Raw genomic sequence first — 27,272 nt, 5'->3', positions numbered from 1 at the left:
ACGAGACGAGAGAGTGCAAGCGTTAAAGGCCGGGTAAGGTTTGACCTGTCCTCAGGCCCAGAGCACGCCCAAGAGCCTCAAATCTGTTTAGACCCAAGGTCCCACAGAGTCATGGAACCTGAGGAAAGAGCCACGTGTGGCGGATGGAGTTGGATGCCCTGCCCCTGTCAGCACGTGTGCATCTATGTGGGCTCTGCAGTCCTGGGGCCATGAACCAAAATGTGGGCATACATGGACCCGGCGACAGAAAACTAGAGTGACAGTCAAAGCAATGCGAGATCGAGCGGGTCCGAACTCTACACGGGGCATATGTAAGCGTGGGGACAAGCAGTATTCTTTGAAAATTGATTCACTTCAGAAGGGACGTGTCGTCCCAATCATCAGATATCAATACCAGCCTCCGTCTCCATTTTAAAAAGCACAGAGAGTTGCTTATGGGCAATGACAGAGCACTTTACTCCACAGTTTAAAAATCACTGTGTTGGTGGTGGACGCCACACGGGCCCCTGTGTCACCAGCACACACAGCCCCGCGGCGACGGGGAAGGAAGCGAGGCCACACCCAGGCCGGCCCACCCGACAGCCGATTACATGCAGCCGACAGCGGCAGAAGTGCTGTGTGCCGATGCACTGACGTGTGTGAACAGCACACTGCAAACCTGACCAGAATGAAAGGTCGAAGCCAGATGATTTGCTCGGACTAAAACTAGACTAGACCAAAGCCCGGCCTCAGAGTATCTGCTGGATAGAAAATCACCCGTCTGTCTGTCTGTCTGTCTGTCTTGGCCCTCCTCCCTCATAGACATGACCTCGTTCTCCCACTAAACCCCCGAATTTCAATTTCTACAAACCACCTGTAGTCACGCTCTCATCATAGCCATGTCCGAACAACGCCCCACATGCCCAGCGAGGCTAAAGGCAGTCCTGACTGGCCCCCACCCTCCCAGCAGGGCTTGGCCGCCGTCGCCAGCAAACCCTGCATCAGCACTTCCTGCGGACACACCACTGCGGACTCAGAAGGTCTCAGGATGCCCGCGGGCCTCGATCCCATTTCTGGGTGTCCCGTGCCCCAGACCTCTGTCACGTGGACACGCTTGCTGTCCCTGCCACCTGTCCTCACAGCGCTGGGTGTATCAGGACGGCTCTGACTCAGCAGGGGTTGCTGGTTGTCAATCTCCGTCCGTTAGCCTGTCCCCACCTGTGTTCCCATTTCTGGCAAATCACTGCCCTCCCCTATGGTATCCAGGGGTCCAGTCCTCCCCGCCCACCTACAACTCTGATTACCCTTCTATGTCTTCTGAAGGCTTCAGTGGGACACCCCCCTCCCCCGCCCTACCCTTGCATCCAGCAAGGTGCCAAGAGTAACTAATTCTGACTCAGAAAGAGCCTTCCCATCTTCCGCTCCCTTATTCTCAATTCCCATCTCCCCGTTTTAGGGTTTCATCATTATAACAGCTTTGCAATTGCTCCCTCACCTCCCCTCTCTCCCTGTAACCCAGCATGCACACGCTCCCAGAGTGTGCTTCATAATCTTTTCAAATATCTCGCTATTACCTATTACGCAGAATCTGACATCTTACTATCATCTTCGGGCATGCTTAGACTTCTCTCCTTTCTAGATCACCTATCTTCTGATTTTATCACCTTTCCTCTCTGGCGTCGTATACATGATTGATGGGGTTCTTCATCCAAGCTGTTCACTCCCATCTCTCTTCCTCCTGTCCTTGATTGGGCTCATCCTGTGATTGGCTCTGGCCACTATGGTGGAAACAGAGCCTTTAAACGTATCTGTGCCACCGCTGTGGTCAGTGAGAGCACCTCCGAGTAGTTTCCGCCTCCTCCAGCCTGGGCCCCCCGTGTGCACGTGGCCCAGTCCTGCGCTTAGCCACGGAGGGGACCGAGGACAGCGTCACCTACGGCGTGAGCAGAGCCTTCCAGCTGGAGGGGCTGGCACCGCAGACCCCCGGCTGACCCGGAGGGGACGGCCACCAACGTACGGCGCTGAGATTCCGTGGCTGTTCATTAGGCAGTGACAGCCGACAGTATCCATCTTCCACTCTAACTGGACTACCGGACATTCTATCAATGCCTACCGCGGCCTCGGCGCTCAGCCAGACTCCAGAATTATACAGAGCCTTGAGCCTGAGTCATTTCAAATAAAGCAACACGAAGATCTGAGTCCACCTGAGCGGGCTTGCGGGGCGGGAGCTCATGCCACAAGGGGAGGGAGCTGAGAGCGCGTCTCCTACCGTCCCCGGAGGTTTTTACCCATAGCGTGTTCTTTGCAAGGAGGCTCAAGAATTCAGTCAGAAAATTCCGCTCTCAACGTTCAGGACTTATATGCTTCAGGTAAAAGTAATGCCTGCCTCCCTCATCTGAACATCAGCGAACTTTGCCAGCCACGCTCTTCTCGCAGGGGTCGGACCATGGGCAGAACTGTGTGTGCATGTGCGTGGGTCTTTGTGTGCGCGTGCGCGTGTCTAATCTTCACTCAATTTAGAAATTCCTGAGCGCAGCATCTGGGTCACACTTACATTCTGACTTCCCAGAATGCTTCACGCAGCACTTTGAACCTAGTAGGTAGAGAACATATGTCCGTGAAAAGGAAAATCAAGGGGAACTCGAAGGACGGGGGCAGAAACAAGCATGAATGAAGGAAGACATCCAAATAGTCATAAACTCGATACCTAAAGTGCTCCATGGGGAGCCAGAAGGCTGTGGAAGAAAGAGCATGGGATTTCAGGCCAGACCGATGTAATCTATTAGCTGCATGATTTTTGGCAAATGACTTTCCCTCCTTAAACTCTAGTTTCTACATCTGTCATTGGCAATAATAGCACCGACTCTGACGACGACTCTGAAGATATAAGGAAACAGAAGGAATGCAGAGCCCCGTCCAACAGCAGTGCCTCCGTACATAGTAGTTAGTGTCTTCGTTTCCGTCTCCTTGGACAGTTAGGATCGTCATTCGGGAGTTTTGAAAACTCAGCGGGATTGGCCCCTGATCTTGTACATCGATAAGACCTCTGAATCTCACACAGTCCTGCTTGGAGAATGGACACAGAAGGGAATAAGCAGGCTCTAGAGATTTGATAATCGCTCCGACAACATTCCAGCTTCCTATGAACTAGAAATTGATTAAAAAAAAAAAAAATCCCTGTCTGCTCAGATGCCATGAAACACATGAAGAACCTCAGCAAATTCCCGGAGCATGCTAAAATTTGACAAACATGGAAGAAATCCCAAAACAGAGATCTTCCCTTCAAATCAAGATTTTTTTTTTTTTTTGGATGCCCAAGGTGGAACTGGAAAGGGGAACAGGAAGGTCACAAGCTACATAGGGAACAGACTTCTCTCAGCCTGCGTCCATGGTTCTGAGACCATTAACTGATCAACTCTTTGACTTCTCATAAAAAACAGTGCTGATCTCGGAAACAGTCCCTTTGCCAGATGGCACAAACGCACCATCACACCAGTTCAGTTCAAAGCCCCATAAGTAACACATTCCAGGCATGATGACCTGGATGAAGTTCAGTTGTCCAGCCTCTCTGAAGCTCAAAATAAAATTTAGTTCTCATAGGATACAAAAAAAATTCCTCAGCTTTGGGAGGTAGAGATTTTCAGCGGGAAAACGGCAGAGTTCTCCAGCATGGTTTTAAACTTTCTCAGGGCAAAAACAATGTCTTATGTGTCTCTGTTACCTCAATAAACAGAATATTGCCTGGCAAAGAGTAAACGTTACACTTGTGTTTTAACTTATTAATTCAACAAGTGACGCTGTGATGTGAGTTGTGTAGTGTGGACAAAACAAATACTTATTAGTCCAACCGGACTTGCTCTCATGCCATCCGGTGGAGCAAATCCCCCATCAGGGACCGAGAAATCCGTATCTTGGACACTTTCTCTACGGTACGTTTGATTTGGGGATGCCCCAGGATTAATATCTATGGGAGTTGATTGACAGCCAGTAACCGAATCTCCCCTATCTGGCCATCATTCCACAACATACAAGACACTGGTGTATTTTTTCCTTTTACAAAAAGGAGTTCCTCCGCTAACACACAGTTAGGATTCAAATATTTCAGAGTCTGACAATCCAGTCAGAACACTGGAAGTAGGGATGCCTGGGTGGCTTCACTGTAAGTGTCTGCCTTAGGTCCAGGTCAAGATTGCGGGTCCTGGGACAGAACTGGGATAGTCCTGGGCTCCCTGCTCAGTGGAGTGGAGAGTCTGCTTTTCTCTCTGCCCCTCCCCATTGCTCATGCTCTCTCTCTCTCTCAAATAAACAAAATCTTAAAAAAAAAAAAAAAAAAGGAAAAAAGAATGAAAGAAAGAAAAATAAAGAAAGAACACCAGAAATGCTTTTGAAAAACCTGCTAATGCTTTTCAAAGTCTTAACCTTTAGATCTTATAAAAACAAATAATGTTACTATAACAAGAAAATTCCTGGGGACTACGAAGTTATTGGAATGTTTTCCAAACACTTAAAGAAGGGGTAGACAGACAATCTCTAAATGTTAATAATGAGATTCAAAAAGTCAATAATGGCACATTATTAACAAAGTGCTTTCATCTGCTATAGAAATAACAATCATATTAATAAAATGAAATCAGCACACACTGTTTCAGAGGTCTAGTTAGCCTCCGGGCTGCGTTACAAGGTTTCTGATGCACTCAGCCGTCTCACGTTGCCAGAGTCCTCTGACGGAGGGGCTCTTGTCATCCCCAGGGGTGGCTCTGGCTGGCACGAACCCAGCTCTTGATCTCACTGGCTGTTCACTTCCATCCAACCTGCCAGAAGACAAAGGCGAGCCACAGAAAGGTTCACGGCAGGTTCAACATCCCCCAGCTGCTAAGTGTGAAGCCAAGATAGGCGCCCAGGTGGAGGACTCCGCATGACCCTTCTGTGACGTCCCAAGCTCCCCAGCGTGGCCGCCGAGAGGTGGGGAGCAGAGGGGACAGACAGAGGAGGAGGAGGGCAGGGGCCCGGCGGGGAGAGCAGGGTTTGGAAGCTGCGTGCACACTCCCCGGGTGCAAAAGAACGAAGAGGAGGAAAGCCAGGTACCTGGAATGGGAAAAGCCGTGGAGGGCGGCCCTCCCGGAACTGGCTCAAGGGAGGCCGCAAGAAAGCGTGGGTGGATCTGCTTGACAACCAACAGAGCAGCCCGTGATGATGACAGCAGCACGGCCAGTGACAGCCAAGGTCAGGGCACAGCGAGAACCCAGAGTGTGAAGGCAGTGTGACACCCGGGCCACACGTCGGAGGTCAGCACGGAATCCCACGCCCCGGGATGGCTACAGAGACCGGCCCCGGTACACACTCCACCTGGGGATGTGGAGAAACTGAAGGATCCTGCGAAGCTGCCGCCCAGCAGGGCCGCCGATCCGGAGGTGGGAAGAGTCCCACAGCTCGGGTAACTGCCGCAAGTAAGACGCACCATTAGGAGAGCAAAGAGTCGCTCTGCGGCCCTTGTGTCCTGGCTGTAAGCCCGGGAGTCTTTCGAGTAGCTCTGCTTTGGACACTCCACTTCTCCGGATTCGTGACACAAGCAGCAAGTTGGACAGAACCTCCTGGCCAGTGTATGGGTCTAAACATCCTAACTCACCCACACACGTCAACATGCGCACATACCGATGCCTGCGCTGGTGAAATTAGCTCAGCTCCTCTCCCGCGCCTTCACTCTTACTCATTTTAGCTCTCTCCAGACTGCTGAACTCTATCTCATCCTACAAAATGCTTAGATTATTTCAATGGGAAGGTTGTCACACATCTTATTGTGTACTAACTTTCCATATCAAGGTCTGAAAAAACCTCTGATTTTCATTTGAATTTTTAATAACACACATTTTTTCCCCCAGAAAAGCAATAAAATGATCAGCCAAGAATCATCAGATAAAAGATTTCCTACTTTAATAGGCAATGATGTTAACAGATTTTAATTTTAAAAATCATTTTGACATTAGGAGATCTTTCCTAGATAATTTAACATAAATTATCTAACTAAGAAAGAAACAATTTTTAAAAACAACTTTCATTTTCTTTTCTTTCTTTTGCTGTCAAAAATTCTGAACGCTTATTAATTGCTTCTGCTGACAATAACTTTTAACAAACATGTTTCTGTATGAGTTTTTAATAATGTATTTTCTATGTCAGAGAAAGACAAAATGGCAATTATTTAGAAAGTTATTTAAAGATATTTTTAGGCATAATGGCTGGGAAATGTTCTGTATGGTTACATCTAACAATGCAACAATGCGGAGAAAGCAGCCTGAGCCCAGAGATGTTCAGAGGGGAGTCAGAATAACCAGAAAGGAATTGTTCCCATGGGTTTGTTTCTCTTGAACTCCAATCCCCTCCATTGTCTTCAGTGAGCACTAAATGCCAATTTATATTAATTGGATGAGAATAAAAAACTTGAGCTTTCATTATTTTTTTCTTAGACTTGTAAAAGACGGATATTTTGTGATTTAAGCTTTGAATTTATTTCACATTTCTTATGGCTGGTTTTCATTAGAATCAAAGCTATGACACTTAGATAAAGATACTGAAAGGTCCGTTCTCTGGTTGCTGAAGGCTGAGGCATGCAATTCCTATGAAAGGCCAATTAGCCTCACACTAATCAGCCAGCGTGGGTCTGAGCCCGTCGCCATCGCCATCCACTTCCCTCCCACCTGGGGCCAGGGACCGTTTTGCTGCTCATTAGGAGCCACACCAGAGGGGGCTCAACAGGAGGAGAAGGGGACAAAACAGGAATGGGTGTCTTTCACTACCCAGTAGCCTTGTGGCAAATAATTTATTACGGCAGGAAGTGACCGCTGTGTGCACAAGGCCCGGTCTGGGCTTCCGCTGGTCCATGTGTGCCCTCTCCTAGATACGCAGGCACCCTCTAAACCAAGCTACACCATGTTTTATATTGCAAACTTTACAAAAAGTGCTTTCCAGTATTGTTTCTTTAAATATTCCATTACTAGTTATGATAAATATTATAGTTAAAATATATACATGGATTTTGCCAACAGAATTAAATTAACATTTACAAGTCAGTTCATACCCTTTATCATATTCACGGGGGGAGTCTTGGGTGCAGGGTTAACAAACACACTTCCTTCCCAGGCATGTACGGCAAACAGAGATGAATCTTGGACAAGAACCCATTTTATATTATACCTTTCTCCTAAAGAAACTGATACAACCACTTGATACGACCCTAGGAAAAAAAATAGAAAGGATGCAAACTGTCATCCTAAACTCTGTTCAGACGGCATCTCTCTCTCACTGAGTTTTCTCTTTTCCACAAACTGAGGGGCAAATTTATTACTGCCAAAGAGATTTTGTTTATAATGTGGAGAGAAGATATTCAGCATCAATGAGGTCATTTCAGGAAAAAAAAAAAAAAAAAAAAAAACCACCTGATAAGGATAAAAACATCTTCATATCCTTTTTGGGCATCTATTTATTGCTAGCCCCTTAAAACAAAACAAAACAAAAACAGTCAGCCACCATTATTGTTCTCCAACTTGTTTCTGGTTTCCTTCTCTTCACCCCTCACGTATTTCCACTCTGTAAAAGAACCCAGTGGCCTTTCCGATGCCCCCTTCTCCCCATCCTCTTCTCTGTCTCCTGCCCCTTCCCACCCCACTTGACCCATCTGCCCTATGCTTTTTTTTTTCTTTTAGTCTTTGATCACTATTATTGGTTCAGAGAACCTTTGTCTAACTTAGTCTTTACATACAGAGAAGTATGGTAGTTTTTACTCTGGGGAACAAAATCCAGCAAAATATATGCCAAAGGCTTATCTCCAGAGATGGCTGAGGGCTGTTCAGACTGTTTCTGCTACCTTCTAGGCCTGTAAAGACGACTCATTTCAGAACTGTGAGTGTGTCCCAGACTCTGTGAACTAGTAAGGACTTCCAAAAGCAAAGACATAAAAATTTCAGATAAAGAATACGGAGAATAGCAGTGAGGAAAGGCTGTGGGAATGTTTCATTTGCACCGAACTACGTTCGACCTCAGTATATCCCCTATGCTGTATTTCTAATCCATGATTTCTCCCGAGTGAACACAAAGGCCAGGCTCATTCAGAATGAAAAGGAATTAGGTATGTTCCTCGTGTGGGTGACAGCCCAGTGCTGGTTACCGAGGACTAACCCAGTAAGCACAGAACAATAGACTGATTGACTCAAGGTTGCAGTGAGTCCGTAGCCAGCCTGGAACAGTGTTAAGTCTGGCTGTGTTGTGTTCTGTCATGTCGTGTCGTGTTTATTCCAGTGCAGTTAACACAGAGTGTCATGTTAGTTTCAGGTGCACAATATCATCGTTCAACAAGTTTGTGCATTACTCAGTGCTCCCCATGAGAATAAGTTTGGTGCACTTCATGTCTTTGAAAGAAGTTTTTAGATGACATAATAAATGCTTACTTCAAATCAGTGGAAAACCAGAGTGATAATTTGAACCTTGGATTATTTTAAAAGAAATCTCCCCCTCCGGAAACAAACAAAGAAACACAAACAAAAACGAAATCTCTCCTAGGCAAAGAAAAGGCCACAGAGTCACACACCTGACCCAGACCTTTAAGAAAAGAAATGTAGGGGGGGTGCCTGCGGGGGCTCAGTGGGTTAAACCTCTGCCTTCGGCTCAGGTCATGATCTCAGGGTCCTGGGATCAAGCCCCGCATCGGGCTCTCTGCTCAGCGGGGAGCCTGCTTCCTCCTCTGCCTGCCTCTCTGTCTACTTGTGATCTTTGTCTGCCAAATAAATAAATAAAATCTTTAAAAAAGAAAAAGAAAGAAAAGAAATGTGTGTTAACTCTGTAAGGGAGAAAAATGATCAGGCACCACTTATCCTCAAATACTACCATTTCTCCCTACAATTATGCAGGATAATGTAGCCATGTGCCATCATCATCACTGGGAGCCACCCAGTAAATCTAATGTCTCCCATGTCCCTTCGCCGCTGCAGGGAGCTTAACTAGGGTGTGGTAAGGTAGGATACACACCGAGTAGGACAGGAAGGGGAAGACAATATTCCAGCTCTTCTATGGCAAAGAAAAGAGGAGAGAAGACAGACACTTCGATACATTCTTTTAAGACTGACACGGAGATAAACAGTTTCACAACTTGGCCGTAAATTCTTTAAGTTTCCAGCCTTAGGTTTAAATTTTATATATAAATACAACACATTGTTACTTATGTCGGCTCCTGTTTCATAATCTGGGTATTTTGTGTCACGTGCAACAATTCTTTTACTCCGGATAAATAAGACATGAAGCTGCTCTCCTCCTCCACACCTGGACTCTAACCGATGTCTGCACGAGTTGCCCTCTAGACATCAGCTCGAAGAAAGGCACGGGAAGTCTGTGTTAATTGGGACAAATTCCTAGACTCTGACATCAGAGTACGAGAAAGGATAAATGGTATTCATTTCTTCCATTTCAACTGCTGGTCTTTACTAATTCTTTTCTCTAATCCTTTATTCAGGAGAAATGATGTGTCAAGAGCACTGCCCTCCCAGGTACACTCCCGAGGGTCACAGCTTTCGCAGGTGAGTGAGGCCGGCGCTCCTCAAAGGGCCAGAGATTCAGCTGCAGGTAAATGCGAGAGATGTGCTGTGGGATAGGGACTCTAGCTTTGAACCTCTACTGTGAAAAAACTGGTAAATATCATCTTGGATAAAAGCCATTTTTCTAAATTTATCTAGCAGAACTTACTTATGATAAACTTCCTTTAAGATTGGTGACTTTTTTTTTTCATTTTTTTCATAAGGTACATTTTGGGGGCATAAGTATAGAATAAAAGCTCAGCCTGTACACATTCAGTCTCCTCCTGGGATAAATCAGCTGAACAAATTTATAAAAATCCATTGTTTGGTGGGTGGTATTTGGGGACTATGAGAAAGTGCCTCAAAGCTTAGGGACAGGGTTCGCATTCTGCTCTAATAAAAGCTAATGAAAACCCACAGGTGACAGGGCAGGCCATAGATGTACAGATAATACATTTTACTTGTATCTACAGTAACTCAAGTAACTTCCTCTGCCTGGTAGAGAGAAAAGAAAGGCGAGGTGGGAGTTCATTTATAAATGAGTTTCTGAGAGAATGAGGACTCACGCGTCAACCCATCAAGACAAAAGCTTGGCTCCAGAAAGACTGGGCCTAGTACAGTGCCCTGATTTATTTCTTTATTTTTTAAAATATTGTTATTTATTTATTTGAGAAAGACAGAGATAGAGAGAGAAAGCACAAACAGGGAGGAGACGGAGAAGCAGACGCCCCACCACTGAGCAGGGAGTCCTATGTGGAGCTCGATCCCATGACCCTGGAATCATGACCTGAGGCGCAGGTAGAAGCTTAATGGACTGAGCCTCTCAGGTGCCCCCAGTGTCCTGATTTAAAAGAAATCTCTGACTTCTCTTTCATTTTAATCTTCTTCTAAGTAAAGGGAGGATAGTGGGTTGAAAGGTGTCTACTCAAAATCCACGTCCATCCAGAATGTGAACTTACTTGAAAATAAGGTCTTTGCAGATGTAACAGGTAGGGATCTCAAGAGGAAATCATCCTGGATTTAGGGTCTACTGAATTCCAGGAACTGATGTCTTTGTAGGAAGAAGAGAGGATGCAGTCACCGGAGGGAGGAAAACGTCACATGAAATGACGCTGAGATCCGAGCGATGCTTCCACAAGCCAGGAGATCTGGGAGCCACCAGAAGGTCGGAGAGGAAGCATTCTTCCCTAGAGCCTTCTGAGGAAGCAGGACCTGCTGAATCAATTTCAGTGTTTTGGCCTCTAGAACTATGAGCAATAAATGTGTTTTAGGCCTCCGTGTCTGTGGTCTTTTGTTCTAACGGCCCTATCCAACAATCTCATAAAACTCACAAATGAGAGAAAACATTCTGGCCAGAGAGAACAAGATGAACAAAACTGGGTTTGAGGGACCTAAGGAGCTGGGAAGGAGAAGAGCCAGGATTCATTGTGGCTGGGAGTAGGATACTGGTAGGCAGAGTCGAGTACAGATGGGGGTCCCCAGAAGGGCACCCACTTTGGCATTACATCAAACTAATAACTCCTACATATTAGTCAATATTTATTTAGAGGAGGCTCAAAGCTCCGTAAGGGTGGAGGTGACGAGAACTGCCAGCAGCAGCCACCCTCACGAACCTCCTCATCGTTGGCTCATTTTAGTGAGGTGACATGCACGCTGCTCTATTCAGGACTGTTGAGTTGACACTTGTTGGTCCCTATAATCGTGAAAGCTCCCTTTTAACCATCAAATGTCTCCCAGTCTGAAGAACAAATCCTGCGGTCGTCCTACCCATTCATGGACGCCCATGGCACACAGTAGCTATTCGATGCATGAGTTATGAACACTTAATGAAAGAAATATAATAGCAGTAATATTTAGCACTTTTTAATTGTCCATATGCTGGGCAGTGTTCTCAGTATTTTCTCATTTTACTTTGTGCACTGCCACAGTGAGATAGGTTCTATTAATATCCTCATTTTACAGATGAGGTGTAAAGACAGTTAAATCATTGCCAAAGGTTATCACAGCTACTAAGTGGCTGAGCCAGAATAACAAATATTCGTAGGGCACAAGGGTCAGTGTTTTGCAAATCCCTTTCATAAACATCAACACATTTAATCTCACCTAATACTTTTTACTAACCCTTTTTCAAACATTAGGTTCAGTATTTTAAGAGTCACTTAGGGTTTAGGAAGATTAAATTAATTTGCCAAGATGACCCAGGAGTTTCTACACAGGTAGTAGGCTTCTATCCAGGTCAAAATCGATAGAAAAATCACCTGGGGTGCCAACTAGACGAACGTATTTTCACACCCCATCTTAGACCTATGGAATAAGAATCTGGAGTGGCGTGTCCTGGCAATCTGCATTTCAAATCATCTCCCCTGTGACTCCTAATGTGAAGTCAAGTTGAGAATGTCCACCAAGATCAAGAGCTGGGTGGGCACTTGACCTCTGGCCTCTTGGTCCCAACCATTCCTCACCCACTGAAGCCCTCCTTTCTGCTCACAAAGGCATTCTGTGCTCCCTCCTAAACCTCCTCAGCCCCTGCTCCAGTAGGTTATTGATGTAACCCAGATAGACATATACCTTCGACTCTGTGACTTTCCTGACAAGGGTGCCCCCATCCATGTAGGCCTTGGGGTCTAGAAGAACCAAGACTACTGTCTGGGTCACATTCCCACAACCACCCAGGAAGGCGTTCCATCCGACTAGCTCCACAGGCTGTGAAGGAGAATGGGTGTACTCAGAAGTGGACAGGGGAAAGATTTAATCTGTCATGTAAACTCTTAATGGGTTCCATGGACTACAAAGAAAGCACATTATACAAATGCATAGAGAGAGAGAGAACACAATGCCAGTTGTTTGTGTCAGACATTCACAAACTACCCATATCAGATGTGGCATCAATTATACTTCAAAGGGCAGAGCCTGGAATTAACATACAAATAGTAATACACTGTGTGCCCAAGGGCATGTGACATCTATAGGCCTAGACTGTGCTGAGTAATTTGTAAACCTATAAAATGTCTGGAGCAGCACAAAGTGAAGCCAGAAATGGAAAACAGGTTTTAAGTCAATGAAGACTTGATGAACCACTTTGCTTTTCCTGGTTTTATAATCTAGCACACCAGCTCTTTTGAAATATACCGAAGTCAAAAAGGAAAACAGGTTGAAGGAGACATGCACACACAAGGATGCGGATCTGGTCCTACTTCAAGTAGAAAGAATCTGAAATAAAGGAATGTTTTGGGAAATATAATTTTTTTTCAATACACTGATTTTTATTAAGTTTCCATGGGATGGAGGGGAGGAGGCCGTACCCTAGGACAGAATGTTAGAACACAATCTGTTAGAACAAAAAAACGATAGCACTGCATCCGTACTGACACTACACACACACACACACAGCATACTTACAGTGTAACCAAACTAACAGTCCTAGAAGAAAATAGGAATGCATTCTTTAACCTGAATCTACTCACAGCCTTAAAAACCATGACTCAAAATCATGATGCAATAAAATATTAATACATCTAACCACATCAAAATAAAAAATAGTCTTTCCACGGCAAACAGAACAAAGGCAAAGACAAACAAAACAAAAACAAAACAAAACCAGATTCTTAACTACAGAGAACAACCCGACGGTTTTCCTGAGGGGAGGGGGTGGGGAGATGAATGAAATAGGTGAAGGGGAAAAAAAAACCACAAAGAAATAGGTGAAGGGGATTAAGAGGACATTTCCTGTGATGAGCAATGGATAAAGTATAAAGTTGCTGAATCACTACCTCGTACACCTGAAACTAATATTGCACTATGTTAACTACACTGGAATTAAAAACAGAACAAAAACTTGGGGAAGGAACGTCAACAGAAAACAAGGCCAAGACAAGTGACAGTGGGAGAAAATACTTTCAACTTAGGACACAGGGAAATCTTAAAAACTGAAAGTAAAGTTTAACAATCTGAAAGAAAACATGTATGGAAGACAAAATATGTACAAATGAATACTAAAACATGAAAAGATGATGAATTTTAATTATAATAAAATAAGCACGTATTGAAACTATGCCTCTTTACATCAGTAACTTTGACTATATTTCGAAGGCTTCACAAATACTGTTGGTGAAGAAACTTGCAGATCGCTGGTGGGAGAGGCTGGCACCAGCTAATGCAACAGAGTCTGACTTATTTCACTTAGCAGAGTGTCTTTGAGGTCCATTTATGTTGTCACAAATGGCAGTGTTTCTTTGTTTTTAATGGCCGAATAATCCTCCACTGCATATTTGTATCATATCTTACTTATCCATTCATGCATCAATGGACACATAAGTGCGGCAAAGAAATTGGGGGTACAGATGTATTTTCTAGTCAGTATTTCCACTTCAGATACCGCCCAGAAGTGAAATTCTTGGATCAAATGTCAGTTCAGTTTTTAATTTTCTGAGGATCTTCCATACTGTTTTCCAGAGTGCCTATGCCATTTTGCATGCTCACCAACGGCGCACAAGGATTTCTTTTTCTCACATCCTCTCCAACACTTGTTATTTCAAGTCTTTTTCATGACAGCCATTCCCACAGGTGTGAGGTTGGATAACTTATTTTTAACATAAGCTGAAATGTATTTTAAGCCCCTTTCTTCAATAAATCATAACATATTACATATTTTTTCGTGAAAAGTCTTTTTTTCACATAATAATTTACCCTAGAACTTATTACATGGGAGCAATGTGAGATTTTCCTTATTCTTTTCTATAACTACATGGTGATCTCACATGTGGTTAAATCATAGTTTTATTCAATCAATACCCTACTGGTGGACATCTGGGTTGATAACTATTTTTTTTTTTTTTGAAGTTACAAACAACGCTTCTATGAGTAGTGTGTGTACATATCTTCATGTATTTTTTCCATTACTGATAGATTATTATCAGCATTAGTTTAATGCAGAGCCCAAGGAAGATCAGTATTTTGACAGCAAGGAGCCCACTTAATACCCAAATGTTGTTTCAGAATATAACTTTCCACATAGATGAAAGAGGACTCCTAATACCAGATCTGAGAGAGAAAGTACAATACGATCCCAGAACATCTTTTGTGTGATCCCAGAATGTCTTGTGTGTGCCAGAAAGCAAGACTATGCTCAAAGACACATGGGGTCACATTGGCCAAGTTTGGGAAAATATAAACACAAAAAGGAATAATGATGGTAATGGGTTATAAGAAATTGAATAAAGAAAGAATCAATGAATTTATAAAGATACTCAAAATACAGGGGTGGGAAGTGAGGAAGAGCTCCTCTATGCAGAAGAATGATATAGGATAAATACGGAAGGAATGATAGACTAAGAAAATGTTATTTTTAAAACCTTAATCTAATAACTCATTCAGTTAAAGATCCCCAGTAGAGCAAGAGGATAAAAGAGTGCTAGGAATCAAGATACTTGCACAAATTTCAGAGGTGGAGGGTTTTTCTGCAGAAGTGGATCTGGCAGCCGTCCCCATAGGCAGGGCTCATACAACCATCATCAGTTACAAACTACGCAATGTTGGTGACAATGATGTTTAACTGAATGTACTGATGAAGAAAGATGAAAACAAAGACAACTCACAGTACATTTTGCCAGGCAACTGGCCTGGAGACTTTGAAATGTCTGTTTTTGAAAAAAAAAAAAAAATCCAAAAAGGATATGTGTGAGGGGATTGTTCCAAAGTAAAAGAGATTAAAGATGCATGATAACTAAATGCAATGTGTGATCCTTGACTGAATTCTTGATCAAAAAGATTTAAAAAAAAAAAAGAAAGAAAGAAAAAAAAAAAAAAAAACGCTATAAAGGACATTTGGGAATGACTGGAGGGAACATTTGCATAAGACATAAGACATACCATTGTATCGGTGTTAAATTTCTTGGGTATGAATAGGTATGGTGGCTATGTAGAAGAATGCCTTTATTTTTTGTAGCTATTGCCTGTAACGCTTAGGACCAAACTGGCCCGCTGTCTGCAGCACGTCTAACATCGGGGGCAGGAAGGGAAGGACGGATGGGGAGGAGGAAGGAGCCAGAGAACAAACACTAAAGCTAATGAAACAAAGTGTTAAGAGCTGGGCATCTAGGTAAAGGTCACGCAGGCATTTGTTATACAGGTTTATTTTTTACTTTTCAACACTGAAATCTTATAAAATAAAAAAGAGAGATAACAGAGCCCGGCTCAATGACCACATGGGAAGTACCCACTGAAAACAAGGAATGAGGGAGAACTCCACAATCTGCGAGAGAAAACAACCACACACGTTGCGCGCAACTGTGACCTGATTAACTTCTCTCTCCTGTTCCTCTGTCTCCCTTAAAAACTGAACTTAAAAAGAAAGGACCGAGGGAGATGCAAGCAAAATCCAAACTTGCCTGAGTGAAAAAGAAATCTTTACTCTGAAAACCAGAAAGCTATTTAACAGTATGGATTACCGCTACAGTTTATTTATTTTTACTTTTTTTTATTTTAAAGATTTTATCTATTTATTTGTCAGAGAGCTAGAGAGAGTACAGGCAGGCAGAGAGGCAGGCAGAGAGAGGGGTGGGGGGAATCAGGCTCCCCCAGGAGCAAGGAGCCCGATGTGGGACTGGATCCCAGGACGCTGCGATCATGACCTGAGCTGAAGGCAGCTGCTTAACCGACTGAGCCACCCAGGCGCCCCACCACTACAGTTTAAAGAAAAGAGTAATAGTCAGTGGAAGAATGTGGCCAGTGGCCTCAAAGCTCAGCAGCTCATACAAACTTTAAGAACCACTACAATTAATAAATATATTTCTGCAAACTAATGAAATATTAGAATCCCAAAACAACTTGTGAAGCAGAATGCGATTCAGGGACTAATGTGCTTCGAGGACAACCAAAGAAAACAACTCGGTTCGTGAATGCCCTTCTTTCTTAAAGAGGCAACAGAAAGAACCTTCTTCAACAGTTTGCGATAAAGAATCTTTCCACATCATAAACTTCATTTTTTTTTCCCCCAAGATTTTATTTATTTATTTGACAGACAGAGATCACAAGTAGACAGAGAGTCAGGCAGAGAGACAGGGGGAAGCGCTGAGCAGAGAGCCTGATGCGGGGCTCGATCCCAGGACCCTGGGATCATGACCAGAGCTGAAAGCAGAGACCTTAACCCACTGAGCCACCCAGGCGCCCCCATAAGCTTCAAACAGATACAGAAGGTATCTTCCATGCAAGGAGATAGTGTAAAAAAAAAAAAAAAAAAAAAAAAGAATAATAAAGTAAATTAAAATCCTCCCAGATGGCTACCCAAACGATCAAAAGGGCAAAAGATAGTGAAGAAACACATTTGCTAAAGTCCATATGAGAGAGTATGTGAGAACATTTGCATTATGATAAACATCTCATTGGAGTAAACTGACTCATTTTTTAAGGTATTTTGGCAAAACTTAACAATATTTTAAATGCACATATAGAAATTCTCACATAAATGCTGAAAGACAGATGTCCATGGATGGTCACTGCAGTGACAATTAAAAAAATAAGTGGGAACCACCTGAACATTCACTCGTTTGGGGCTGCTGTCACTCATCCATTCAACTGGTTAGTATCTGCTGCGATTCCACAGGGCTCACATGAAAAAAGATACTGTCCATTTTTTAAATAAAAACTTCAAGTTGTACAGTAGCACATCTTATTAGTAGTATTGCCAGTACCATCATTAGTATCACTATCATATAATCATTAACCCATTTAGTTACACATGTATGTAGCTATGTATCCGCATTCTTACTGACTGTACATACCAACTCGCCATTATCTCTAACGAATGGGATCAGGAGGGAAAAGGGAAATTTTCAGTTTTTCCTTTTACTTTCTATACTTCTGGAACTTAAAAAAGCAGAGGGGCACCTGGGTGGCTCAGTCATTTAAGTGGATGCCTTCTGCTCAGGTCCTTCGGCTCAGGTCATGATCTCAGGGTCCTGGGACCAAGCCTGGCATCAGGCTTGGGAGCCTGCTTCTCCCTCTCCCTCTGCCCTTCTTCCCCGCTTGTTCTCTTTCTCTCTTTCAAATAAATAAAACCTTAAAAAAAAAAAAAAAGAATAGACATTTGTTGCTTTGATCCTTTTGAAAGGACAACTGGGAAAATATCTGCAAGTCATTAAATCCCTAATATCTTTCCTTTTTTTTTCTTTGTCAGAAAAGATGACAGAAAATGTTGTACATGCAGAAATTAATTCTCTTTTGTTACTCTCCTGCTAATATGTCTGCTCTTGATGTTGTCTCTTTCATTTCGCACCGCTGGCTGTAACTTCTTTCTGACCCGCATTTTACCTAAGTTCCCCTAAAGACAACCTCATTTTACACACAGTTGCTTAGATGAGAGCTATTCCTTCACCTCCCTGTTTTTTTTTAAGATTTTATTTATTGTGTTCCCTCTCTCACTGTATCTCTTTCTGTCAAATAAATAAATAAAATCTGAAAAAAAAAAAAACTTATTTGAGAGAGAGAGAGAACGCACAAGCAAGAACCTAGGGAGGGCAAGGAGAGAGGAAGAGAGAAGATTTCAAGCAAACTCCGCGCTGAGCGTGGAGCCCAACGTGCAGCTCAGTCTCATCACCCTGAGACCACGACCTGAGCTGAAATCAAGAGTTGGGCACTCAACTGATTGAGCCATCCAGCTAACCCACTCACCTCCCCTTTTGAGGAAACAACAACAACAACAAATACCAGAATATTTAGGTGTGTAACTTTCATTCTCTTCATTCTAAGGAGACTTTTTTTTCTTTTCCCTTCCACCTCAGATGTGTGCTTACTTTTCGCGTGGATGAGATACTGGAAAGTTTATTTCAATACAACTGGAGTGTGTGGGAAGGGAGAGCGCGTGTGCACGCCGGCACACAGGAGCACAGGACATGCACACACACGGCTCAAAACTTCCAGAAGCCTTTGTGAGAGCTCCAGTAAAGGTCAGAGTTGTGAGATCGGAAGCAAAGGATGATGGAAATGGGCACGTCACACTCCGAAGGGCGCCGTTGTCGCTGATGACACTGGTGAGCTTCAGAATCCTTCACTTTTTGCAGTTATCACAGTGAAAAAGTATTGAAGCTGAGAATGAAACTACGCCAGTGTTATTAATGCTATTTTAATGTTATATTTTAAAATGTATACACTAAAACTGATGTAACATTGTGTGTCAACTATACTCAAATAAAATAAAGGAAATGTATAATTTGTACATATACACTTATTTGTATATCAAGATAATCAATATATATCAATATCAATATCAATTGCATTATAGGTACGAACATTTTAATTTTGAGCAATTCCCATAAACATACTTACTTTTGGATTTTCTTGAACTATAAAAGAAATAAAAAATGGATAACCTTGAGCACTCATTTCAAGATGTTCAGAGCTACAAAACAATACGTCTAGTGGCACAGACTAGTAGCTGACACTTCCTCAGTTACCGTTCGGCCAAACTTAGTGCCCTTGTCTGCCAGCACTTGACATATCTGAGTGTCGCAGCGTGACTTGTGTCTCCATGAAATTCAGACCTTGATGTCCCAGCCCTTCACAGTGTGACTGCATTTGGAGACAGGAGTATCAGAAAAGTAAGTTAAAATGAGGTCATTAGGGTGGTTCCTATCTAATCCCACATGACTGTGTCCCGATGAAGAGATCAGAACACAGGGAAGACCCGTGCGCACCAACGGAGAAGACAGGCGTCAACAAGCTGAGGAGAGAGGCCTCTGAGAAAACCAGCCCTCGTCTCCTTACCTCAGCCATCCGGCATCCAGAGCTGCAAGGAAATAAGTTTCTGTTGTTTCAACTCCCCATCCAGCGGGGCTTTGTTATGGCTGCACTCGCAAACTAAAACACAGTTTCTGTATCTTTGGGAACCAAAAACTTTGAAAATTCTGCTGCCCACTATTAATAGCAAGAACACTACATTTCTACCTGCCCATTCACCTTTTTATTCATTCCAAAAGAACTTTTGGAGTTTTGGAAAATCAAACCTTTGCTGTCAGAATCTTGACTGACAACACAACAAGACAGAACAGAATTTAGGGAGGGCTCCCTCTGTGCAAGTGTTATACGACAGCACTTAACATCTCCCACTTGATTCTTGATTCTGTAACAGCAGGTGTTGTCTTGGATCTTCCTCTCTATGTTGGGGATTTTTTTTTCCCATATAAGGGCCTTGGTTTCTCTGTACCTTATGACACCTTAGCATCACGGGCAAGGCCTGGGTTCTTTCATGTCACAGAGCCTCACTCTAACCAGAGGATGACCGCACTGTTGTAAGGGAAAGGGGATACAAGTCAGGACTGGGAGGCTCTGCTGAGTAGAGAGATACACGCCGACATGGGAGCTGTTAATTCTGAATCTCAGAAAAAGGGGACGATCACTAAGTAAACAAAACATCTTTGGCTCTTGGCTCCAATATTCAAGTGACGTTCTTAGTAATTCCCCCAAATTCTCATCAAAGCGTATCCTAACTTTAAACAAAACTTTGAAGAAAACTGATCATCAGGGTTTTTACAGCAGGACCTTCATAGCTTACAGTTATCCCTGAAACCAGCACTTAATTCATGTCATCGAATGAATGAAGAATGGTAACAATCACAAGGAACTGCTCTAGGTGCCATATTTACTAAGCATTTCGCATACTTGGAATCCTCACAATACGCTGAGAAGTACGGACTGAGACAGGGACTGCCAGCACCTCGTTAAATCTGCGTCTGTCCCTTGCAGCGCACCTGGCTGACGAGCTCTCCCAGCCGCCTGGGCATCACGGACCGCCCCAGTAACCATCGTCGCCAACACGTCGCCAACACACTAGGGGCGCAAGGGACGGAGCCACTTCCTGGCCACGGCTCTCTTGCTGACGTCACAGCAAAACAGAGACGGATGAAGAGACAGATGCATGGCAAAACGGATGGGCGAATAAGTGGGTAAAATGCAAAAATACAGAAAAACTCTCCACCATAAGCTGGGAGTCCGCATCTTATGGTTGGAACCACACAACCAAAGATGACACAAGAGCAGTTTGGCAGTGTACCCAAATGACATCATGGGTCGTTTGGAGCGTAAGTAAGTTTTCTAGAGATTACTCGGCAGAGCTTGAAGTTTTAAAAATGACATCATACACTCAAGTTAAAAAATTAGCAGAGTGAATGAGGAAGCTTCTTTTAAAACAAGACTGTAAATGTACAGGATGCCGGATCGGGGATAGTTTTTGTCATATTTATTTTCTGGATAATTGTTGAATCCATTGCCTTTCAAAATTTTTCTGATTTTTCTCTTTTAATGTGTTGTTGCTTTACGTTATCTTTACAGCTGTCAGCATTAATCTTCTCGTTTCCTCGGGCAGAAATAAATCATTCCCTGTGCCACGTATATCACCTCCATATTGTTTTGAAGTTTCTGTTCAAACTTCAGCTCCATACAGTGTAGTATTAGTTTCAGGTGTACAGTATAGAGTGATTCCACACTCCCGCAGCACACCCGGTGCTCCTCACGGCTAGTGCTCTCCTTCCTCCCATCGCCCAGTTAACCGAGCCCTCCCCAGCCCTCCCATCTGGTAGCCATATGCTTGTTCTCTAGAGTTAAGAGTCTGTTTCTTGGTTTGACTCTCTCTTTTTCTTTCCCTTTCTGCTCATTTGGAATTACATGGTATATTGTCATTCTCTGACTGACTTATTTCCCTTCGCATTATACCCTCTAGCTCCATCCACGTTCTTGCAAATGGCAGGATTTTGTTCTTCTTTATGGCTAAGTAGTATTCCGTTGTACACACACACACACACACACACACACACACACTATATCTTCTTTATCCATTCATCAGTCCATGGACATTTGGGCTGAATCCAGAACTTAGCTATTGTATATAGATAAGGCTACTATAACACCAAGCTACATGTATCCCTTTGAATTAGTATTTTTCTATTCTTTGGGTAAATACCTACTAGTGCAGGGGCACCTGGCTGGCTCAGTGGGTTAAAGCCTCTGCCTTCAGCTCAGGTCATGATCTCAGGGTCCTGGGATTGAGCCCCACATCGAGCTCTCTGCTCAGTGTGGAGACTGCTTCCCTTCCTCTGTCTGCCTGCCTGTCTGCCTACTTGTGATCTCTGTCTGTCAAATAAACAAATAATATCTTTTTTAAAAAGTACCTAAAGTGCAATTCCTAGATCAGAGGTTAGTTCTACTTTTAACTTTTTAGGGAACTTTATACTGTTTTCCACAGGGGCTGCATCAGTTTGCATTCCCACCAATGGTGCAGGAGAGTTCCCCTTTCCATATGCTCCCTAACATCTGTTGTTTCTAGTGTTCTTGGTTTTAGCCCTTCTGACACGTAAGAGATGACATCTCACTGTAGTTGTGAGTTGTAGTTCCCTGATGATGAGTGATGCTGAGCATCTTTTCATGTGTCTGTTAACCATCTGTATGTTTTCTTTGGAAAAAATGTCTATTCATGTCTTCTACCCATTTTAAATTGGACTATTTGTTTTGGGGTGTTAAGTTTTTAAGTTCTTTATATATTTTGAATACTAAGCCTTTATCAGATATGTCATTTGCAAATATCTTCTGCATTCAGTAGTTTGCCTTATAGTTTTTGTTGGTTATTTCCTTCACTGTGCTGAAGCTGTTTATTTTGACGAAGTCCCAATAGCTTATTTTTGCTTTACTACAGCTGATGTCAAAGAGGTGACTGCCTGTGTTCTCTCCTCGGAGTTTTATGGTTTCATGTCTCACATTTAGATCTTTAATGTTTTGAATTTATTTTTGTGGACGCTGTTAAGAAAGTGTACACTTTCCTTCTTCTCCATGTTGTTGTCTAGTTTACCGAGCACTATTTGTTAAAGAGACAGTTCGGTCCTCTCCCCCCATTGGACAGTCTTTCCTGCTTTCTCAAGGATTAATTAACCATACATAGTTGTGGGTTCACTTCTGGGTTTTCTGTTATGTTCCATGTCTCTATGTGACTACTTTTGTACCAGTACCATACTGTTTTGATCACTACAGCTTTGTAATGTAAGTTAAAGTTCAGAATGGTGCTGCCTCCAGCTTTGCTTCCTTTTTCAAGGTTGCTTTTGCTATTCAGGGTCTTTTGTGGTTCCATACAAACTTTGGATTGTTTGTTCTAGCTCTGTGAAAAAAAAGCTGTTGGAATTTTGATAGGGGTTACATTAAATGTATAGATTGCTTGTGTAGTGTAGACATTTTAAACATCCGTTCTAACAATCCATGAACATGGAATGTCTTTCCATTTCTCTGTGTCATCTTCACTTCCTGTCATCAGTGTCTTATAGTTTTCAGGGTATAGGTCTTTCACCTCTTGGCTAGGTTTACTCCTAGGTGCAACTGTGCATGGGATGAGTCCTTTACTTCTCTTTCTGTTGTTTCATTAATGCTGTATAGAAATGCAAAAGATATCCATACATTGATTCTGTTTCCTGTGACTTTACTGAATTTGTGTATCAATTCTAGCAGTTTCTTAGTGGAGTCTTCCAGATTTTCTATATTGAAGTACCATGCCATCTGCAAACACTGCAAGTTTTACTTCTTCCTTGGGATCTTGACGTGTTTGATTTCTTTTTGTTGTCTCATTGCTCTGACTAGAACTTACAGTACTATGGAAAATAGCAGTTCGCCTCCATATTTCTTACCACGTGTTTGCCATCTTTATACTCCCTAAATAAAACTTGAACAACCTTTTGAACCCATTTGCCTACTATATTAAGTTTACTGGTGTTATGTATACAATGCTAACTCCAATAAAACGTATCATTTGAAATTATCTGAACTTCTATGCAAAGACTGCAAACTTCTTACCCAAGTCTCTCAGAAACAAACCACTAGATCCTCCTGAAAGTGGGAAGAGCCTTTTAATAAGCATGCCATTGTGGTTGAATGGTTGCTAGGACAACATCTAGTGCTGCAGAAAGACCATGATAAGGCATTCATTAGGAAAGTCAGTTCTTAGGCAGCAGTGAGAGGTTTTGTTTTTTTAACATTAGCCTAGTAGATAGCTTTTATATGGATTGAGAATTTTACCTGCATTCTCTCATTTTAACTTCATAACAACTCCATGAAATAAGCATCATAGAGGAGAAAACTGAAGCTCAAAACGATGCACAATTTAGCCAAAGATAAATAACCAGATATGAAATCAGGCTTACATTGTTCTAAAGCCATTTTTTTTTTCTATTCTCCTTGCCTAAATAAATGGAGATGAGTGAAAATATCTATTCCAATTAACACATCCAAATCTTGCTTCATTCTATAGCCAAAGCAGTTTTATAAAAGCAGAACTTGGATGCACGGAAGATGAACTGTCAAATTGTTCTCCATTGTCTCAGAGGTTGTTTTATCTAATGGTCCAGATTTTTGAAACCCTGAGAAATGATGACAGAGCATATATAAGACACAGAGAATGCTGTGCTGTAAACAAGGGATTCTGGCCTGGGCGATGAGCCAGAGAGATTGAGAAGTCCGTGAACCTCCAAAGGGATGCAACAAATCTGATGTACCTTTGTGGTAAAGGAAGTATGTCTCCTTAGTTAAAAATCACTGTGAATAATGGATATATTTTTGGGAAGAATGCTTTTATTTTCCTTTTGCAAATGGTATACATTCATGAAAATGATTATAAAATACTGTGGCTTTTCTGACAAGTCACAATTTAGGGAGGTGATATTATTTGCTTAGTAGAGAGTTTGAAATGCAAGTGCTACATTTGTGCTTGCATTTCAAGCCCAACTGGACTGAAACATAAAAAATGGTTTGATCTAAGGGCATTTTCTATAATTCCCATCCTGATCATCATGCTTTTGTGTTGCAAATGTTGACTCCAGGAGACCTCTACTCAACTCCAAAGGTTCACTGGAAGGGATAAATATATAGAAAATTATTAGATATTTCATGATCACAAAAGGGAATTTCATGAAGGAATAGAAAATGGGGAAACTGGTTATGAACAATGAATGAGAAGGGCTGACACAGACATGCAGCTAAGCTGGGGTAACTCCTGCTGATCATTTCAAAGGCTGGTAACACCCGAGAAGCTCCTAACCCCATAGCAGGTGGAACCTAGGATCACAGATTCTAGTATGCGTGGGTGAGCCCAGAGGTACATGACTTCCTATCTTCCATCACATTTCCTAGGGCAGTTGTCTCAGATTTTGTATTTCTCCCGAACTGTGCTCAAGGACCTATGGTAGAACTAGAATCTTTCCTGAAACATGAACCCAATTCACTGAGGCATTGAAAATATGCCTTACCCTCACAGTTCCCCTCTCGGCATGGGGTGGGCTCTTCTCCAAACAAGTTTTGCAGAATTACTGGGCACCCCACAGCCTACACTCAACCTGATTTTAAATATAGCCAATAGGAGGGAAAAGTCTACTCCTGTGCAGTGGTACGTGGGATTCTAAGATGTCCGTCAATGCACAACCCCTCCCTCGAAGTATGAACAGGACCTGTGACTATGATGGAAGCCACTCCCACGATGAGGTTATGTACTACTGCAACGGGGGAGGTGTTTTTCAGATGTAATTTAAGTTCCTAATTAGCTGACTTGTTAAGCAAAAGGGAAACTCTTCTGGGAGGGCCTGACTTACAATAAAAAGTGAGCTGCACAGAAGGCCTCTAAGCCTAGGACTAGAAATGAGAGGGTGACACTCTCTTGGCTGGGATTGAAGAAGTCACAGTGAGTTCCACCACTACAAGGAAAGGAACTATTCCAATAGCCATGTGAACTAGAATGAGGCCCCAAGCCTTGGAGTGGGTCACTGCTGACCCCTGATGGCAGCTTCATGAGACCCTACCTGAGACCCAACTAAGCTGTGTCCAGACTTGTGGAAACTGTGACAAACTCATACTTACCCCATGATACTGTTTAAACACATCTGATGCAGTTACCAGCCCAGGGACACTGCTGTTTTTAAATATCTATGCACCAGTGCTGAAGGTGTCAGCTGCTCGAGGGGCAGGCCAAAGCCTGCTGAGGGTGAAGGAAAAAATTATTGTCCTTGTTGTTGTTGTTATGGTTTTAACTTTCAAAACAGGCTCCTTAAGCTCATTTTAGTGGTACTGGTGTGAAATCCCATGTTTTCAAGGCCATGCGAGAAGGAAAGAGAGGTCTGTTGTCCACAGGTCTTACTATATGCTTGGACGTAGGACGTGGCACAGGAGAGATTTCTCATCATGTTAGCTTGCTAGGCTGCCTTAACCAAGAGCCACACACTGGGTGGCTTAATCAAGAAAAATTTGTCCTATCCATTCTGGAGACCAGAAGCCCCAAATCAAAGTATAGGCAAGGTCGGATCCTTCTGAGGGCCAGGGGTGACTGTTCAGCCTCTCTCTTTGGTTTGTAGATAGCCATTTACTTGCTGGGCCTCCATATCAACCCCCTCCTGTCGGTTTCCGATGTCCAAATGTCCCTTTCTTTTAAGGTTTTTTTAAAAAAATGTATCCATTTATTTTATTTATTTTATATTTATTAATATTTTATTTTATTCATTTATTCATTTGAGAGAGAGCCAGCAAGAGCGCACAAGCAGGAGAGGGAGAAGCAGACTCCCCACAGAGCAGGGAGCTTGACACGGGGCTTGATCCTGGGACATCAGGATCATGACCTGAGCTGAAGGCAGACGTTTAACTACCCCAGGCACCCCAAATATCCCTTTTTATAAGAACACAGGTCATACAGAATTAGGACATACCCTGATGACCTCTTTTTAACCTGTTTACTTTTGTAAACATCCTATCAGCCAGCAAGATCACACTCTGAGATGCTGAGGGTTAGCATTTCAACATGTCTTTTTTGGAGGAAACAATTCAACCCATAACATTCACCACAGAATAAGGAGAAAAGCATCTCACCCACGGGACAGTAAAGGCCCTCCATGTCTGTTTGGGGCAGGAAACTAAGGGGACTCCTCCCAAGTTACAACCTTGAGGGTAGAGGGCAGGGTAAAGAATAAACAAGAATCCTGAATTTTGACTGCATATTTACTTAAGTCCTTTAACTGAAACAGAATGACCTTCCTGGATGTGGGAAGATGATGATTTATTTTTCCTCCTTCTAAGCCTGGAAATTAGAGCTTGAGAGAAAGTTGAAAAATACATTTCAGATTAGATGAATTGCAGCATGTAAATATTTTTATTAGCGCCATATGTCCTAATTAGATTCTAGAATACCTGAAATGTGTGCCATGTGGTATTCAGAGGAACAATGTAGGACTTTCACTTGGTCATCACGTCCAAATCAGCGGGCTATCATTGTGTCTAATTATACATGCAGTAATCGTGCATACTAAAATATTGTCTTATGTCTAAACAAACCTGGATCAGGTCAAATGAAGTTGTCTGCTTGCTTGCTTAGACGTAAGATACCCAATGATGAAGCCTTCGTTGAATAGGGTTATTAAACAGAAGGGCCACTCAGCTTTTCTGCTGTTGACTAGCTTCCTAGTTAATGATTTTGTGAATATATATATATATATAAAAATCAATCTAACACAAAGCATTGGAATTCCTTCTTTCTGAATATAATGTCAATCCTTGATTTAAAACATTATACTATATCTTAGTTTAAGTTTGATTCCTCAAATAATGCCTTTATGGTCTACTATAATTGAATTAAGTGACAATAACATTAATAAGTAATTCTTTCTTACCAAAAGTTTAATGTCTCATTTACCCTGTTCAATTAAGTTACTAATATTATGACAATATTCATGTCAT

General features: G+C 42.7%; 1 protein-coding gene across 8 annotated transcripts in view; it reads right to left on the bottom strand.

Moving 5' to 3' along the window:
* Positions 1–27,272, bottom strand: part of PRKN (parkin RBR E3 ubiquitin protein ligase) — a 1,292,328-nt gene that overhangs the window by 839,885 nt on the left and 425,171 nt on the right. The window lies entirely within an intron of this gene.

The sequence above is a fragment of the Mustela putorius genome, unplaced genomic scaffold (genome assembly GCF_011764305.1).
Source record: "Mustela putorius furo isolate JIRA1106 unplaced genomic scaffold, ASM1176430v1.1 tig00000450_pilon_pilon_pilon, whole genome shotgun sequence".
NCBI classification, from domain to species: Eukaryota; Metazoa; Chordata; class Mammalia; order Carnivora; family Mustelidae; genus Mustela; species Mustela putorius.
Note: the sequence above shows the minus strand (reverse complement) of the source record. Positions and strands in the feature narration are given on the sequence as shown.